This window comes from Bubalus bubalis, chromosome 23, assembly GCF_019923935.1.
Source record: "Bubalus bubalis isolate 160015118507 breed Murrah chromosome 23, NDDB_SH_1, whole genome shotgun sequence".
Classification (NCBI taxonomy): domain Eukaryota; kingdom Metazoa; phylum Chordata; class Mammalia; order Artiodactyla; family Bovidae; genus Bubalus; species Bubalus bubalis.
This window is the reverse complement of record NC_059179.1, coordinates 12,538,106-12,558,255: the sequence shown is the minus strand read 5'-3', so window position 1 is coordinate 12,558,255 and position 20,150 is coordinate 12,538,106. Positions and strand designations below refer to the sequence as shown.

General features: G+C 40.8%; 1 long non-coding RNA gene and 1 pseudogene across 2 annotated transcripts in view; both read left to right on the top strand.

Annotated features, from left to right (window-relative positions):
• Window positions 1–20,150, top strand: part of LOC123331334 — a 477,797-nt gene that overhangs the window by 43,955 nt on the left and 413,692 nt on the right. The gene's annotated exons all lie outside the window — the stretch shown is intronic.
• LOC102399097 lies at window positions 5,013–6,489 on the top strand (annotated as a pseudogene).

Genomic DNA, 20,150 nt, shown 5'->3' with positions numbered 1-20,150 from the left:
AGAATGAAAGTAACAAAAGGTAGAGAAATAACAAACTCAAGCAAAGACAGAATGGATGGCTTGGAAGATCATCTGAAATGGAGCAATAAGAATAAAGGTTTATTAAAGATTTGTTGTTATTGTTCAGTTGCTCAGTTGTGTCTGACTCTTTGTGACCCCATGGACTGCAGCACACCAGGCTTCCCTGTCCTTCACTATCTCCTGGGGCTTGCTCAGACTCATGTCCATTAAGTTGGTGATGTCATCCAAACTTCTCACCCTCTGTGTTCCCCTTCTCCTCCTGCCATCAATCTTTCCCAGCATCAGGGTCTTTTCCAATGAGTTAGTTCTTTGCATCAGATGGCCAAAGTATTGGAGCTTCAGCTTCAGCATCATTGTTTCCAATGAATATTCAGCATTTATTTCCTTTAGGATTGACTGGTTTGATTTCCTTGTAGTCCATGGGACTCTAAAGAGTCTTCTCCAACACCACAGTTCAAGAGCATCAACCCTTCAGTGCTCAGCTTTCTTTAGGGCTTCCCTTATAGTTCAGCTGGTAAAGAATCTGCCTTCAATGCAGGAGACCCTGGTTCAATTCCTGGGTCAGGAAGATCCCCAGGAGAAGGGATAGGCTACCCACTCCAGTATTCTTGGTCTTCCCTGTGGCTCAAATGGTAAAGATACTGCCTGCAGTGTGGGAGACCTGGGGTCAATCCCTGAGTTGGGAAGATCCCCTGAGAAGAGAAAGGCTACTTACTCCAGTATTCTGGCCTAGAGAATAGTCCATGGGGTCACAAAGACTTGGACAGGACCAAGCAACTTTCACTTTCAGTCTTCTTTATGGTCCAACTCACATCCATACATGACTGCTGGAAAAACCACAGCTTTGACTGCGTGGACCTTTGTCAGCAAAGTGATGTCTCTGCTTTTTAATATGCTGTCTAGGTTTCTCATAGCTTTTCTTCCAAGAAGCAAGTGTCTAATTTCATGGTTGCAGTCAACATCTGCAGTGATTTTGGAGCCTTCCCAAAATAAAGTCTCTCACTGTTTCCATTGTTTCCCCATCTATTTGCCATGAAGTGATGGGACCAGATGCCAGGATTTTCATTTTTTGAAAGTTGAGTTTCAAGCCAGTTTTTTCACTCTCTTCTTTCACCTTCATCAAGAGGCTCTTTAGTTCCTCTTTGCTTTCTGCCGTAAGGGTGGTGTCATCTGCATATCTGAGGTTATTGATGTTTCTCTGGGCAATCTTGATTCTAGCTAGTGATTCATCCAGCCTGGCATTTCTCATGATGTACTCTGATAGAAGTTAAATAAGCAGGGTGACAATCTGCAGCCTTGACATACTCCTTTCCCAATTTGGAACCAGTCTATTGTTCCATGTCAGGTTCTAATGTTTGCTTCTTGACCTGCATACAAATTTCTCAGGAGGCAAGTCAGGTGGTCTGGTATTCCCATCTCTTTAAGAATTTTCCACAGCTGGTTGTGATCCACACAGTCAAAGGCTTTAGCATAGTCAATGAAGCAGAAGGAGATGTTTTTCTGTAATTCTCTTGCTTTTTCTATGATCAAACAGATGTTAGCAATTAGATATCTGGTTACCCTGCCTTTTCTAAATCCAGCTTGAAGATCTGGAAGTTTTTGGTTCTCTTACTCTGGAAACTTAGCTTGGAGAATTTTGAGCATTACTTTGCTAGCATGTGAAATGAGTGAAATTGTGTGAAATTGTGTGTTAGTTTGAATATTCTTAGGCATTTCCCTTCTTTGGGATTGGAATGAAATCTGACCTTTTCCAGTCCTGTGATCACTGCTGAGTCTTCCAGATTTGTGGCATATTCAGTACAGAACTTTCATAGCATCATCTTTTAGGATCTGAACTAGCTCAGCTGAAATTCCATCACCTCCACTAGCTTTGTTTGTAGTGATACTTCCTAAGGCCCACTTCGCACTCCAAGACGTCTGGCTGTAAGTGGTGATCACACCATCGTGGATATCTGGGTCATTAAGATATATTATTTTTTTTTGTATAGTTCTTCTTTGTACTCTTACCACTTCTTAATCTCTTCTGTTTCTGTAGGCCCATACTGTTTCTGTCTCTTCTTGGGCCCATCTTTGCATGAATGTTCCCTTGAAGTGAAATGAAGTGAAAGTCATTCAGTCATGTCCAACTCTGTGACCCCATGGATTATTCTGACCATGGAATTCTTCAGTCCAGATAACTAGAGTGGGTATCATTCCCTTCTCCAGGGGATCTTCCCAACCCAGGGATCGAACCCAGGCCTCCCACATTGCAGGTGTATTCTTTACCAGCTGAGCCACAAGGGAAGCCTGAAATGTTCCCATATGCTACTGCTAAGTCACTTCAGTTGTGTTCTACTCTGTGCGACCCCAGAGATGGTGGCCCACCAGGCTTCCCCATCCCTGGGATTCTCCAGGCAAGAACACTGGAGTGGGTTGCCATTTTCTTCCTCTAATTTTCTTGAAGAGACCTCTAGTCTTTCCTATTGTGTTGTTTTTTTCTATTTCTTTGCATTGATCACTTAGAAAGGTTTTCGTATTTCTCCTTGCTATTCTTTGGAACTCTGCATTTAGATGCGTTTAGATGGGTATATTTTTCCTTTTCTTCATTGCTTTTGCTTCTCTTCTATTCTCAGCTATTTGTAAGGACTCCTCAGACAACCATTTTGCCTTTTTGCATTTCTTTTTCTTGGTGCTGATTTTGATCACTGCCTCCTGTATGATGTTACAAACTTCCATCCATAGTTCTTCAGGCACTCTGTCTGTCAAACCTAATCCCTTGAATTTGTCACGTCCACTGTATAATCATAAGGGGGTTGATTTAGATTACGCCTGAATGGTCTAGTGGTTTTCCCTACTTCAATTTAAGTCTGGATTTTGTGATAGGAGTTCACGATCTGAGCCACAGTTGGCTCCTGGTCTTATTTTTGCTGACAATATATAGCTTGTCCATCTTAGGCTCAAAGAAAATAATCAATCAAATTTTGGTATTGACTATCTGATGATGTCCATGTGTAGAGTCTTCTCTTGTGTTGTTGGAAGAGGGTATTTGCTATGACCAGTGCGTTCTCTTGGCAAAACTCTGTTATCCTTTGTCCTGCTTCACTTTGTACCCCAAGGCCAAACTTCCCTGTTACTCCAGGTATCTCTTAACTTCCTACTTTTGCATTCCAGTCCCCTATGATGAAAAGGACATTTTTTTTGGGTGTTAGTTCTGGAGGGTCTTATAGGTCTTCATAGAACCATTCAACTTCAGCTTCTTTGACATTAGTGTTTGGGGCATAGATTTGGATTACTGTGATATTGAATGATTTGCCTTGGAAACAGGGGTCATTCTATCATTTATTATAGATACAAAAGGTAAATAAGGGAGGTCTAAAATATGTACAACTGGTATTTTTGAAAATGAGGACATAACAGATTGAACAGACTCAAATATTAGGTGTCAAGGAGGATGAATTTCAAGAATGCAGTGAGATTCAATACTAGAAAAAGTAGTTAATTGCTTTTTACATTATCAATAAAAAATATATTGATAGATGCTAAAAAGGCATTTGAAATTTGAAACACATCCTGATTTAAAAAAACTAAGTTTAGTGAAATAAGATTAGATGAAATTGATATGTAAAAAATAATCTCAAGCTATCAGGCATATTTAGTTGTTGAAAGACTAGATTTCATCTCATTAAAACCATGATAAGAGCAAAGCTTCTGTTCAGTTCAGTTGCTCAGTCATGGCTGACTCTTTGTGACCCCATGGACTGCAGCACACTAGTCTTCCCTGTCCATCACCAACTCTGGAAGCTTGCTCAAACTCATGTCCATTGAGTTGGTGATGTCATCCAGCCATCTCATCCTCTGTCATCCCCTTCAGTCTGTCCCAGCATCAGGGTCTTTCCTAATGAGTCAGCTCTTTGCATCAGGTAGCCAAAGTATTGGAATTTCAGCTTCAGCATCACTCCTTCCAATGAATATTCAGGACTTATCTCCTTTATGATTGACTGGTTGGATCTGCTTGCAGTCCAAGGGACTCTCAAGAGTCTTCTCCTGCACCACGGTTCAAAAGCATCAATTCTTTGGCATTCGGCTTTCTTTATGGTCCAGCTTTCACATCCATACATGACTGCTAGAATGTGGTCCACTGGAGAAGGCAATGGCAAACCACTTCAGTATTCTTGCCTTGAGAACCCCATGAACTGTATGAAAATGAAAAAAAGCTTCTGGTATAAATTACTATTTACCTTTACTCTTTAATATTAGCCAATTCAATTAGATGAGAAAAATGATTATATTAAAAACATAAATGATAAAGAAGTAATGTTGACTCACATTTTAAATGGTTATAATGAATAAGCATATCAATAAAAATATGTAAAGTCTAGAAATAGAAGAAAATATAGTAATTCTGTGAAAATACTTAGCCTTGATAGTAATCAAAGGCATGCAATTTAAGACAATAAAGGCTTTTTCCTATTAAATTACAAAACTAAGTTTAATAGAAATATTCAAAATTGCCACTTGTGAAACAAACATTCTTAGGTACTTTCAGTACAACTACGTGTTTGTACAGCCTTTCAGAAGTCTTGGAAATAGTATTAAAAATGTTACTACAATTTGATGCAAGCATTTCACCTCTAGATGTTTCTCCTGAGGAAATAATTGGATAAGTGTCCAATATAAGCAAGGATGTGCCTTAAACATTTTGTTTTTTAATAACAGGAAATTACAGATACCTGGTTTGGTTATGATCTATTGTTAAGAAACTGGTCAGAAGGTTCTGTTTAATTTTACTATTAAAAAAAGCTTGAGAGGAGTGGGAGGGAAAGCGCTGCAGAACACAGGCCTCCAGTTGGATCCCCAAGCCCTGCACGAGCAGATAGCGTGGGTGTGGCCCTTATCCACCTCCCCTGTCCCCCAGGAACACCAGTGGGGTGATGTGCTGAGACCTGGACCTTCTCCTTTCACCTCATTTTTCTCGTTCCCCTCGTGGTGCCTCTTCACCCACAGGTTTCTTCATGGGCTGGACCGTAGTTGTGCTGGTCAGAAGGATCAGCAGCTTGGCTGCCAGTTACTACCTGATCCGGGCCCCCTTTCCCCACCAGGTGGTCTTGGTGGAGGGCAGCGAGTGCCTGGGAGGCTGGATCCGCTCAGTATGAGGGCCAGATGGTGTTATTTTTGAATTTGGACCTCAAGGAATTTGCTCGGGGGGCAGCCCTGGGAGCCTGGACCCTGCTCCTGGTTTCTGAGCTTGGCTTGAACTCAGAAGTGTTGCCTGGCCTGGGAGGCCATCCAGGTGCCCAGAGCAGGCTCCTGTATGTAGGTGGTGCTCTACCTGCCTTGCCCTCTGGCACATCAGGGGGCTCCTCCGCCCTTCACCTCCCTTCTCCAAACTTCTGTTCTGGGCTGGACTGAGGGATTTGACCACCCCTCGTGGCAAAGACCCTGATGAGACTGTACACAGTCTTGCTCAGCGTGCCTTGCTTCTGAGGTGACGTCTTTTGCCATGGAGTATTTGAGCTCACAGCCGTGAGCTCAGCATCAGGTCCTGCTTTCCCAGTCTCTTCCAAGCTGAGCAAACCTATCGTTCCATATAACTGGAGCCGCTGCTGGGGGCAGGGTGGGGCCCACAGCTGGGTTCAGCACTTCTTCGCCAAGCTCAGGCTGAGTGCATCATGATGTGAGTAGTCACTTCGTGGAGGGCTGGAGACAATGCCCCAGGCCGTCAACACCCACCTGACTAGTAGGGGTGTCAGTGTTCTCCAAGGCCAGCCTGTCTGTGGGCTCAGTCTCCAGGCAGAAGGCGCTGGAAGGTGTCTCTAGGGGACAGCAGCCTGGAGGCGGACCACATTATTAGTGCCATTCCAGCTTCAGTGCTCAGCAAGCTGCTCTCTGCTGAGGCTGCACCTCTGGCCTGTGCCCTGAGTACCATCACTGTTGTGTCTGTGGCTGTGGCGAGTCTGCAGTACCAAGGAGCTCGTCTGCCTGTCCAGGGATTTGGACATTTGGTGCCATCCTCAGAAGACCCAGTCATCCTGGAAATTGTGTATGACTCCATTGCTTTCCCTGAGCAGGATGGAAGGCCCCTGGCCTCAGAGTGACTGTGATCATGGGAGGTTCCCGGTTACAGACACTAGAAGCCAGGGGCTGTCTTATCTCAGGAACTGTTCCAACAGGAGGCAGAGAAAGCTACTGCGACTCAAGTAGGACTGAATGAGCTACCAAGTCACTGCTTGGTCCATCTACACCAGAACTCGATCCCGCAGTATACATTAGGCCACTGGCAAAAATTGGAGTCAGCTACCCAATTCCTGGCTGCTCAGAAGCTGCCATTGACTCTGGCCGGAGCCTCCTATGAGGGCCTTGCTGTCAATGATTGTATGGAGAGTAGGCTTCAGGCAGCAGCCTGTGTCTTGGGCACAGAACCTAACAGTTGGTTCTCAGCTCCCACTTCTTGCCCCTGGTGGCAGGGATTCTCTCACCCATGAAAATAAAAGTTGCTGAAGCTTGAAAAAAAGAAAGCTTGGAAGTACTGCTGCTGCTGCTAAGTCGCTTCAGTCGTGTCCGACTCTGTGCGACCCCATAGACGGCAGCCCACCAGGATCCCCCATCCCTGGGATTCTCCAGGCAAGAATACTGGAGTGGGTTGCCATTTCCTTGGAAGTACATAGAACAAAAATTGCGTATATCTAGGTGGCAGGATGAGTTTAATTTACATTTTATGATTTCTTCAATCATCTATTTGTATAAAAGTTCGTAAGAACTTTTCAATATATCATGTTACATAGAGAAAACAATATATATACATATATATATTTATTATTTGATTCCAGATGCCAATAAAAATGCTTAGGAAAAAACCCTGAAATTAAAATGTTAATGGTAGCTGCCTCTGGGAAATGAAATTATGAATGATCATTATTCTTCATATGCATCTTCCTGTACTTTTCCAAAGTTTTTTCTTTTCTGTAATTAAAAAAAAAAAAAAAGCAAATTCCAAAAGCAGAGTAAGAAACATGAAGGAAAGTAACCTTTACCCTATTCGTTAAATTAAAATTTGCTCTTTTTTTTGTTAGTTCCTTAATCCATGATTTTAAGTGTGATCCCAGTAGGGGGCTCATTTGAATTGTTTCACTTTCACATCCATATTTTATATTTCCTCCAGGAGACTTATTTTGAGGAAATATACAAATTAAGACTATATTTTAAAAAATGAAAGTAAAAAAGCCACTTCATAGTCCCATGCTTCTGATCATTTCAACTGATCATTTCAATTTTCAGTTCTCTTGGACCAGACACAGGACTGTCTCTGTTCCTGGTTTTCATTTCATCAATTTGAAGTTGAAGTAATGAAATGGGAATAAAAAGATTATCTATACTGAAATAAAGCTTAATGGAGCTCCATGTTCCTCCTCCTGTATTTTCTCCTTAAATTGTAATGTTATCATTTATCTTAGTTTGATTAAGAAAAGAAACCTTCTTGCCCCACCCTCTTGCTGCCTATTATAACCCTCCATTTCATACAGCTCCTCAGAGCACTCTTCTAGTTGCTGGATGGCTTCTCCTTTTTTCTCCCCTTCTTTTCTTACACTATATCCTTTGGAGTAACCCTGCCCCATTAGGGAGAGATGATGTTCAAGAGGTAGCCAAAGCCATGATGCTCAGTCATGTATAACTCTTTGTGACTCCATATGGACTATAACCCAACAGGTTCCTCTGTCCATGGAATTTTCCAGACAAAAATACTGGAGTAGGTTGCCATTCCCTTCTCCAGGGGATCTTCCCAATCCAGGGACTGCATCTCTTGTGACTCCTGCTTGGCAGGCAGATTCTTTACCACTGCACCACCTGGGAAGCCCTGATAAAAAATGAAATTCATTTAAAATTCAAGTAATAGAAAAATATAGGAGAAGTAAAATATCATTTAAAATCCCAACACAGAAGTGTATTTTTTTCTGTTTGATTTTTTAAAATTTATTTATTTTTAATTGAAGGATAATTGCTTTACAGTATTGTGCTGGTTTCTACCAAACATGAACATGAATCAGCCATATGTTTACCCATGTGCCCGCCCACTTGAAGATCCCTCCTACCTCCCTCCCCATCCCACCCCTGTAGGTTGTTACCTGGGTTGAGTTCCCTGAGTCATACAGCAAATTCCCATTGGCTATCTAGTTTACATACGGTAATGTATGTTTCCATGTTACTCTCTCTATATATCCCACCTTCTCCTTCCTCTCCAACAAGCCATGTCCATAAGTCTGTTCTCTGTGTTTGCAACACAGAATTATATTGAGTGATATCCACTCATTGTTAGTATCTCTGTCTGGATGTACTCAGATTGAGGAGCATGACTAGATCAATAGCAAGAAGCAATTTAAGAAAAAAGGCATCAATCTATACTCAAAAAAAAAAAAATACTGAATTTACCTTGAACTAAACCAAAAGAAGAAAATTAAATGGAAATAATTTCTAAGCAAAAAATTAGCATTTCATCAGCAAAAGACATTAGAGGTGTTAAAATGTTAGTCACTCAGTTGGTGTCTGACTCTTTGCAACCCCATGAACCATAGCCTGCCAGCCACCTCTGTCCATAGAATTCTCCAAGCAAGAATACTGGAGTGGGTAGCCATTCCTTTCACCAGGGGTTCTTGCCAACCCAGGAATTGAACCTGCATTGCAGGCATATTCTTTACCATCTGAGACACCAGGGAAGCCCTAGGTATTAAAAGACAACACTAAGGTTAAAGAAAAACAGCTTAAGAGAAACTTTATAAGATTAAAGTCACACATATACAAATATGTTCATATATGTATGCATGTATTGTGCTGTGCTTAGTCACTCAGTCATGTCTGACTCTTTGTGACCCCATGGTCTGTAGCCCGCCAGGCTCCTCTGTCCATGGGGGTTCCCAGGCAAGAATACTGGGGTTAGTTGTCATTTACTTACTTGGTGGCTTACATTTACTTGCACATGAAATTCTAAGGAAAATAAAGGTAATAAATCTCCCACTCGTCTTACTCCCTTTCATGGTCTCCAGACTGGATAGCTAGACAAACAGATGTAGGTATTTTTGCCCCCCCCCTCACTGTGGTCATCCATCGCTTTTCAGGCAGACCCAAATTTCTCTAGTAGCTTACCGTTAGGGACTGCGGTTTGTAAATGAAAGCTGGTAGGCTGGTGGAGCACTGATGTCCCTGGGGACCCTGCCTGCATTCATGGAGTCTTTCTAAGAGCAAGAATTGAAGCATTGCCTAGATAGTAGTTTCTCATGTTAATACTCTGACTGTACTTCATGTGAAGCTTGTAATGTATATTGAGATTCTTGGCCAGCTCCTCTCATTATCACTTATCCTCCAGTGCTGGAAATGTTTGCCTCCAATACATCATTGCTATGCCTTCCACTAGAATTGCCCTGAGCTTTTGGGAACTGCCTCATCCAAGGTTACCCTCCCTAGAGGCCATGGCCTGTGGTCTATGACTGAAGAAGGATATGAAGACTCAGCCCCAAGGCTCGATTTGGGATAACTGTGAAGGGTCATTCCAGGTCCAGAGTTCCTTGTAGGATTGAATGAGATTCAGTTGCAACCGCATTGTAGGTCAACTTCATCTTTGACCCAGAGTCGCTTTCCTCACTTTATTACAGCTGTATCTTTTGAGGGTATTCTCCAAAATACCTCTGCAGAAAATGTAAGACAACATTCTCACCACTGGTGATAAATAAAATATTCAGTAAATTTTTCATGAAGGTAAAATTTAAAAGTTATCTTTTATCCATTCTGGTGTGTTACAATGTCCTTTAAAAAATCCATATGGATGATAGATGGTAATTACAATGTATAACATCAGCTCTGGAATTTCTTTCCAAGTAATAATGACAACAGAAGAAAGGGAATACAATGAAATCATAAGTTGACATTTCCTTTTTTTTGTCCTGATTGTGACTATGCCAGAGGGAGTAATTGCACTCAAACTACAACACAATTGCACTCATTTCACATGCTAGCAAAGTAATGCTCAAAATTCTCCAAGCTAAGCTTCCACAGTACATGAACGGAGAACTTCCAGATGCACAAGCTGGATTTAGAAAAGCCAGAGGAACCAGAGATCAAATCGGCAACATCCGTTGGATCATAGAAAAACCAATAAAATTCCAGAAAAACATCTACTTCTTCATTGACTACGCTAAAGCCTTTGACTGTGTGCATCACAACAAACTGTGGAAAATTATTAAAGAGATGGGAATACCAGACCACCTGACCTGCTTCCTGAGAAACTTGTATGCAGGTCAAGAAGCAAACATGAGAACCAGACAGGGAACAATGGACTGGTTCCAAATTGGGAAAGGAGTACATCAAGGCTGTGTATATTGTCACCCTGCTTATTTAACTTATATGCAGAGTACATCATGTGAAATGCTGGACTGGATGAAGTACAAACTGGAGTTCTCAATGTTGCCTGGAGAAACATCAATAACCTCAGATATGCAGGTGACACCACCCTTATGGCAGAAACAAAGATGAACTAAAGAGCCTCTTGATGAAGGTGAAAGAGGAGAGTGAAAAAGCTGGCTTCAAACTCAATAGTCAAAAAACAAAGAATGGAAAAACAAAGATAATGGCATCTGGTCCCATTACTTCATGGCCAATAGATGGAGAGGCAATGGAAACAGTGATAGACTTTATTTTCTTGGGCTCCAAAATCACTGGAGATGGTGAATGCAGCCATGAAATTAAAAGACACTTGCTTCTTGGATGAAAAGCTATGACAAACCCAGCCAGCATATTAAAAAGCAGAGACATTACTTTGGCAACAAAGTTTCATGTAGTCAAAGCTATGGTTTTTCCAGTGGTCATATATGGTTGAGAGTTGGACCACAAAGAAGGCTGAGACCTGAAGAATTGATGCTTTTGAACAGTGGTGTTGGAGAAGACTCTTGAGAGTCCCTTGGACTGCAAGGAGATCCAACCAGCAAATCCTAAAGGAAATCAGTCCTGAATATTCATTGGAAGGACTGATGCTGAAGCTGAAGCTCCAATACTTTGGCTACCTGATGCAAAGAGCTGACTCATTAGGAAAGACCCTGATACTGGGAAAGACTGAAGGCAGGAGGAGAAGGGGACGACAGAGGATGAGATGGTTGGATGGCATCACCGACTCAATGGACATGAGTTTAAGCAACCTCTGGGAGATGGTGAAGGACAGGGAGGCTTGGCATGCTGCAGTCCATGGGGTTGAAAAGCGTCAGACATGACTGAGTGACTGAACAACAACTGTGTGTCCAAGATGATCTCAACACCCAAAGGTTTCCCTTTGAGTAACCAGTTAATCTCTTCACTTTATGATTCTACTCTATTATTATGCTCTTTTTCCAAAGCTCATTATAACATTATCAGCATGAGTAGAGTTGCCATGTGAGTTGGGTTAGGGAAGGCAAACTGGAGGGGTGCTTTGTATCTCTGTTCACGTAGCCAAATGCCAACTGAGTTGGTTGCACAAGCAACTCTTTTGAATCCGGAATAGACCCTGCTGCCTTCTCTCCCCTGCTGCTGCTGCTAAGTTGCTTCAGTCGTGTCCAACTCTGTGCGACCCCATAGACGGCAGCCCACCAGGCTCCCCGTCCCTGGGATTCTCCAGGCAAGAACACTGGAGTGGGTTGCCATTTCCTTCTCCGATGCATGAAAGTGAAAAGTGAAGTCGCTCAGTCGTGTCCGACTCCTAGCGACCCCATGGACTGCAGCCTTCCAGGCTCCTCTGTCCATGGGATTCTCCAGGCAAGAGTACTGGAGTGGGGTGCCATTGCCTTCTCCGGCCTTCTCTCCCCTATGTCTCCATATATCATTGCAACTCTGGCACACTCCAGTAAAACACTCATTTCATACATTTGAGTTCAACTGACAAAACGTGAAACTTATTTTCAAGCCTGTAAAATAACAGTTGACCGCTACACTTCTCAATGACTGTATTTTATGCATGTATTACTTGAACTAATGTATTTCTTCCCAGGCCAGCAGGCTGCCAGATCTGCTTCTTTCCGCTAGGCCACTGTTTTGGTTACAACAATCTCTTCCAAGCTCACCCCACCTTTCCCAGGCCAGGTCATCCTCATTTGGTCTGGGGAATCAATGTCTTCCATTGTCTTTCCAACCTATTGTCATTTCCTGTCTCTTTCACAGCTTTCCCTTTGATCATTAAGAGTCTTCAGCCAACCCTCCTCTTGTGAGTTAAGACTTTCACAACTATTTCTTCTGTTAATAGAAAAACCTATTTTAGGAATAAAATAAAATCTCAATATTTACTGTTTTTCTTGGTTATCTTGCCATAAGGGATTTAATTCTTCTAGAGACAATGTGAATGCTTCTGACCCACTAGGAGGGAGATCATGAGATATAAGGGAGTATAGAAAATAATTATAAGATATATTGGATAGAACAAATGTATCAAGTGCTTATAAGGCTATGTTTGACTCCTATAAGGCTATGATGAATCCCTGTTCTTTTTTAAAAATTCATTAATTTTTAGCTGCATTGGTTCTTCATTGCTCTGCATGGGCTTTCTCTAGTTGTGGAGAGTGGGAGCTATTCTTCATTGTGGTATGTGGGCTGCTTATTGTGTTGGCTTCTCTTGAAGAGCATGGGCTCTAGGCTCATGGGCTTCAGTAGTGGGTCTTGAGGGTTCTAGAACATGGGCTCAGTAATTGTGGCACACAGGCTTAGCTGCTCCGTGGCATGTGGGGTCTTCCTGGACCAGGGATCGAACCCGTATGCCCTGCATTGGTAGATGGATTCCTATCCACTGCACCACCAAGGAAGTCCCTGAATCCTTGTTCTGATTTCTTTTCTTCTGCTTGGAGAGAGCACTTCCAGGTGTTAAGTCACTGTCTCTGTTGCCACCACTCACCCCTGTAGCTTATCTATCAAAATCTCTCCCAAATCGTCTTCCTTGTTGTGCCAAGGCACATTTTCTCAGAATCTCTTCAGTCCCTAACCTTTGATTAGTGTTAAGTTTGTGCTAAGTCACTTCAGTTGTGTCCAACTCTTTGTGACCCCATGGACTGTAGCCCACCAGGCTCCTCTGTCTATGGGATTCTCCAGGCAAGAATACTTTAATAGGTTGCCATGCCCTCAATAGCATAAAATTTAGTCAAGATGAAATCTATTACCTGTCACCTTTGTTTTCTGGGTGTAGGCTTTCAACAGGGTTTGGGAAGTGAAGCAGGAATACAAATGCAGTGGTATTTCTGCTCTGTAATACCACAAATGCTCTCCTGTAGTATTTCTCTCCAATATTGCCTAGTGGTGATTCATGGAGCCCATGGGCTTTGAAGAATAGACTCAGAATCACCATCTTCCTTAATTCAGCACATAGAGGGTTTTTAAAAAAATTCTCTAACAAAGATGCAGATGAAGCTTTGTTGCTAGCTATCAAAAGCCTGATTCCAACCAAGCTGCTTTCTATTTCTAATTAAACCCTAATTAGAACTCATAATTTAACTGAGCTGCATTATCACTCCCTGAGCTATGAAAGCTTAGTATGGTTGTTTAAAACCCACGGGTGTTGAAATAACAGCAAAGATATCTCACCTGGATGTGGAGAGATTTATATATAGAATAAATGCCTACATTTGTTGTTAATTTTGAGACATGTTTCATAAAATGTGTTTCCCATAGGCCATCAGTTCTTTCTCCTCTTTAAATCTTTCACTGTGTTCAGTTACCATTTTGAAACTTAGCTCTAATGATCACACACCTTTGCCTCCATCCATGTCTTAAAACCTCTGTTGGCCATGAAATACTATCCAAAGTTGTCATCTGACACATGTGACCCTGTCTGACCTTCCCAAGCCATACTTAGGATTTAACTATTCCTCTCACAAATGCCATCACTTGCTACATCTCCCTCCACAGAGCTTACTCTTGCTGCTGCTGCTGCTGCTAAGTTGCTTCAGTCGTGTCCAACTCTGTGCGATCCCATAGACTGCAGCCCACCAGGCTCCCCCGTCCCTGGGATTCTCCAGGCAAGAACACTGGAGTGGGTTGCCATTTCCTTCTGCAATACATGAAAGTGAAAAAATAAAGTGAAGTCACTCAGTCATGTCTGACTCCTAGCGACCCCCTGGACTGCAGCCCACCAGGCCCCTCTGTCCATGGGATTTTCAAGGCAAGAGTACTGGAGTGGGGTGCCATTGCCTTCTCCGGAGCTTACTCTTGAATCACATGTAAACATTTGCCATGCCAGGAACCCAGAGAGATGATTTATTCGTCTTTTCACACATGCTGTTTTCTGGTTGGACTGTTCATCCTCTCTCTTCTGTACTACAACTATTGATCATTTTGAAGATGACAGACGCAGTGATGAAGTGTGGACTCTGGTTTTAGACAGTGTTCTGGGTTTGAGTGCCCCTTTGCATTCTGCTTACTAGTTGGATGTACAAGTTTCTAGTACAAGTACTTGTTGATGTACAAGTTACATCATTGTCTCCCAGGCCATGAAAAAAATAGTTCTTGTATTCTGCTCAGATGAAAAACAAATGCCAATGGAGGCGATTTTTATGTTTATGATCATGATCAACAAGGAGGAAATTGTGTGAAATTGGAGATTATTACTTAGAGTTCTGATGTGGGGTAGTAGTCAGTATTTCATCTTCCTATCAACTTTTCTGTACTTCAAAGTGGTAGGCATAACTGTTTGAACAGTTTGAGAAATTGTGGTTTCACTTCAATAGGTAATTGGCTTTCCTTGAAGATAGGTGATGGCAAGTGTCAATGCCCTCCAGCCAAACACTACCAGGGATATACGTGTAATTGAAGTTGGGTTTATTACTCACTGCAGTGAGTGACAGCGCACATCATAAGGAACTGTGGAGCCTCTCAGTAAGGTTGTGTCAGAAAGATCCTATTATAAGATTTGGGTATTGGCTGAGTGATTTTTAGGAGGGTCTAAGGAAGTGAAAATTTGCTCTATGTTGGGTACTGTCAAAAACGCAATTTTATGATTGGCTGTATCAATCAATCTTATCTGTAGGAAGGGCAAAAGAGAGCAAGGACAATGCTGTAATAGGTAAAGAAGATCAGTCTCTCATACCAGTCAGGCAAGGGGTGTATTTGGTCTTAAGTGTGTGATTGTGCATTTTCCTGTGCTTAGACAAAGTTATGAAGTGGCTTTGTTTTGTCTCAATTTATCATGGACTCAGAGTTATCATATCTGATGTTAATGTTCCATAAGGTTGTTTATGTCCAGCATGAGAATAGCACGGGCTAGCTTAAATGCCAGACGAGCTTCAAACAACACTGAAGCCTAGTGGCAAGTATCTGATCAATTTCCAGAAAGCAGTATTTGCTTTTTTTTTTTGAGACAGAAAAGTAAGAGATCCTATTAAAAGTGCCCCTTTAGTTTATTGACTTTTTGGATCTATAGGAAAATCAGGAATATAGGAAATCTATATGGAAATCAGATCAACTGCCTCGAGTCTTCTGGATGAGACTTGAACTCAGAGATAATTGGAGGCAGCAGCTAGGGGCTTAAATTGGACAGAAGTTTTACTGTCCCAAGTGAGAATGAGAGCTGCCTTGGCTGCAAGTGTTGCCAGAGTGTCAGCCTGGAGGGATCCATAGTAAGAGTCCAGGCAAGCAGTCATGTCCTCTGTTTTGTCCACTGACTCCCAACTTCCCCTCATCTGTGTATTTCTTGGTAATGCTCCAAGTCTGGATCTCCACGCATGACCGTAAGACTCCAGGTAGGCATGATTCTGTTCCTGAGAGTCATTTTCAGTGCTGACCTTTCTCCCTGTGTCGGGTCTTGCTTATATCTTTGAAAATATCAAATTTATTATATAATATTAAGACACTGGAAGGGGCTTCCCAGGTCACTCAGCAGTAAAGAATCTGCCTACCAAGCAGGAAACTTGTGTTCGATCCCTGGATCAGGAAGATCCCCTGGAGAAGGAAATGGCAACCCACTCCAGTAATTCTTGCCTAAAAAATCCCATGGACAGAGGAACCTGGCAGACTATAGTCCATGGGAGTCACAGAATAGTTGGACACGACTTAGTGACTAAACAGCAGCAGCAGCAGGGCCCCTGAAAGCCTAAAGAAAACTGTAACAAATATTAATATTACTATTTTATGTTGACAACCCATATTCTACTTCTCTAACTCTTTCTTATCACCCCACCTTTCCCCTTCCCAGAGGTAACCATTATCCTGAATTTGGTGTTTCTTTCTAACACATTTATTTATACTTCTATACATACTTATATCTCAGAAAGCAATGATGATGATGCTTTGAATGATTTAAAATTTCCTATGAAGATCTTCATATATACTGTTCAACTTACATCTTTAATTCTACACGTTTGAGATTCAGCCATGTTGAAGAACATACAGCTCTAATTCACCCATTTTCTTTGTTATATATCAGCTATTTTCATGAATATTCCATAATTACTGACTTTTCTGTTTTGGGTATTATAATTTTCAACAAGAACATTATTTTGTTCTGAATATTATCGTATGCATTTCATGATATACAGGTAGATGAATTCTCCAGAGCTTTTATGTAGGAGTGGAATTTCTGACTCATAGACTGTGTCTCCAGCTTTAATTCTTAAAGTTGATCACATCACTTAACCCGCCCACTGGCAGCGTAGGATAAGTCTCCATTTTCTGCCAGTGTGTGTTGTTGAACTTTTAAGTTTTTGTGATATGACAGAGTGAAATGGTGTCATGTGGATTTTCATGTATATTTTCCAGTTTGCTGGCTAAATTAGGCAACTTTTCATATGGTATTGCCATTCTAGTGGTATTAGTCACCTGAATTGGCTGTTCATATCATTTGCCTGTTCTATTTGGTTTGCCTTCTTATAACTTGGAGAAGTTCTTTGCATTTACTACATATGATGCTTTGTTTGTTATATGGTTGCAAGCATTGTTTTGTAATTTGTGGGTTATCTTTTCATTCTTTATGGTATTTTGAATGAATGGAAGTTTTTCAACTTGAATATAGCCACAGTGTTCCAATTTCTAGTGCTATATAAAGTTAAAAGTTATTCTCACAGTTTTATCCAATTCTTTGCGATCCCATGGACTGTAGCCCATGAGGCTCCTCTGTCCATGGAATTCTCCAGGCAAGAGTACTGGAGTGGGTTGCCATTTCCTTCTCCAGGGGATCTTCCCAATCCAGGGATTGAACCTGGGTATCCTGCATTGCAGGCAGATTCTTTACCAACTGAGCTTCTAGGGAAGCCCCAGATAAAGAGCACTCGATAACTTTGTGGCTTAAAACACTGTTATTACATCCCATGGTTCTTCTGGGTTGTAATTTGGAAAGGGCTCAGTTGAGTGCTCTGACTAGAGATCTTTTGTGTGGTTGCAAAGGGATGGTGACTGGAACAGGAACGGTGAGAAGCTGATTGGGCATTACTTTTATCAGGTAGTCCCAGAAATTCCTTATATGATGTATCATTAGCATCTTGTGTGGGTTTCTTCATGGCATAACAGCATAAGGTAGCTGGGCTGCTTGGTTGGCAGTTCTAGGCTCCAGGGTATATGTTTCAGTAAGCAAGGAGGAAGCTGTGGTATCTTTAGTGCCCTGGCCCTGGGATTTTGTTAATTTTGTGTATTCTTTTGTCAAAATAGTCACAAAAGCCCACCCATTTTCATACAGAGGAGACACAGACCTCATCCCTTAATGGCAGGAGTGTCAAGATCACATTGTAAAAAGAGCATATGGAATTGAGAATATCATTGTGATCATCTTTGGAAAATAGGACCTGCCACATGGATTTTACTTTCCCCTTATAGATTTTTAAAATCTTGACTTAGAAATCCTTCACTACCTGAAGGACAAAAGTTTCCTCCTATGTTTGTTTTTGTAAGTGTGAGTTTGCTTTGCACAATTATGTCTGGAGTTCCTTGCGTTACAGCCTAACTAAATTCTGTTAGAGCTTGCATTGATTATTTTTTTCTTACCATTAATCTGAAATGCTAGATTTGGTATAAATTTTTCATGTAAGCATGATTCTATTTCAAAGCTTCTGATTCTGTCACAGTGAAATTTTTATTGATTGCTATAGTTTTAAAAAATTCTCCCCACATTGTTCTTAAAAACTATTGTGTGTTCATTGTCTTTTATTTTTTCATAAAATGTTGGAGTCAGTTTAAGAACTCAAAACACCCTGTTGGAAATTTCTTTGTAATGGAATGAAATTTATAGAATTATTTGGACAGAATCGTCATCTTCATAATATCTTGTCCTGTTGTACCTAGATATAGTAATGGTCCTCATATATAATTAAAATAGTTTTATATTTTCCTTGAAGGTCAGACATATCAAATTATCTATAAATTGTTTATTAAATTTTTTTTTCTATTTGAGGAAACAGAAATGCAGATGATCTAAGTTGATTTTGTATTCACAATCTTTGCTGAACTCAATTTCTAATAAGTCTAAAATGTCTATTTGGAGACAAATACTGTATAATACCACTTTTACATTGGAGTCTAAAGAATAATACAAATGAATGTATATGTAAAATAGAAATAGACTCATAGATATAGAAAACAAACCTGTGGTTAAGAAAGAGGAGAGGGAAGGGGGAAGGGGCAACTGAGGGGTATGGGCTTAACAGACACAAACTTCTAAGTATAAAATGGACAAGCAACAAGGATATATTGTTTTGCACAGAGAATTACAGTCATTACCTTTTGATAACTTTCAATGGAGTATAATCTCTTAAAAAATGTTCAATCACTGTGCTGTACACCTAAACCTAATACAATATTGTAAATCATGATCTGTACTGCAGCAAAAAAATAAAATAAAATAAAGTCTATATTCTCTTGGGGGTTCTGGGGAAAATGAAGGTTTATTTTCATTTTCAGTCCTTATACATCCTCTTATTTTTCTCATCCTATCCCACATAGCTTGTTCTTGATTTTTAAGGCAAGTGGCTCTACGCAGTTACCCATTAATTGAGGTAGTTGATGTAAGTTTTTGGTTCATACTTCTTTATGGAAAACAATTTTCCTTCTATACATAGTTTATTAAGAGCTGCTAATTATGGTATTGACTTGTATAGAATTCTTTTCAAACATCTATTATATTGATGATATAATTTTTCTTAGTGGCAGTTTATATTACTAAACTTTATGTATTTAAACCACTTCTGTATTTATAACTGCTATAAATGCAAATTTATTATAGTGTGTGTATTTATTGCTATCTTTTACAAATTAGTATTTCATTTAGGTGGTTTATGTTCATGTCAATGAGATTGATTGGTCTACAGTTTGTTTTACTTGTGTTGTCCTTACTTGGTTTTGGTAAGATTATTCTGTAATCATATAATTATGTGAAGAGGGTGGTATTAGTGAAAATGGCAGAATAAGGGACCCTAAAGTACATTCTTCCATTAAAGCAGTGAGAGAAACTGACAAAATGGGCAGAATGAAAATTTGTGGAACTCTGGAAATTAACCAAAAGCTTTTAGCAATCAAAGGAACACTTAATGAAGAAAACCTAATAAATCTTGTTAAGAAGACTGCTTTGTGGTATTTGTAATTTATCTTGATCCCATCCTTCACTCCCTAGATTAGGAGTGGCATTGAAGATAACACCCCTGTGCAGACATCTGTACCAGAATAAGCTTTATTTACAAATAGTTGTGATTTTACTTGTGTTTTTCAAGAAGTGTATTCATTTGATATAAATTGTCTAACTTACTGGCTTGCTGCTGCTGCTGCTAAGTTGCTTCAGTTGTGTCCAACTCTGTGCCACCCCGTAGACAGCAGCCTACCAGGCTCCTCCGTCCTTGGGATTCTCCAGGCAAGAACACTGGAGTGGGTTGCCATTGCCTTCTCCAATGCATGAAAGTGAAAAGTGAAAGTTAAGTCGTTCAGTCGTGTCTGACTCTTCGCAACACCATGGACTGCAGCCTACCAGGCTCCTCTGTCCATGGGAGTTTCCAGGCAAGAGTACTGGAGTGGGGTGCCATTGCCTTCTCCGAACTTACTGGCTTAAGTTTATAATATTCTCTTTTTAACCCTTTATTATCACTAGTAATATTACCTCGCTCAAGGCCGGTGGTTTTATGTATTTTTTCTTCCTTGCCTAAAGCTTTATCAATTTTATTGATCTTCTCTGTGAACTAACATTT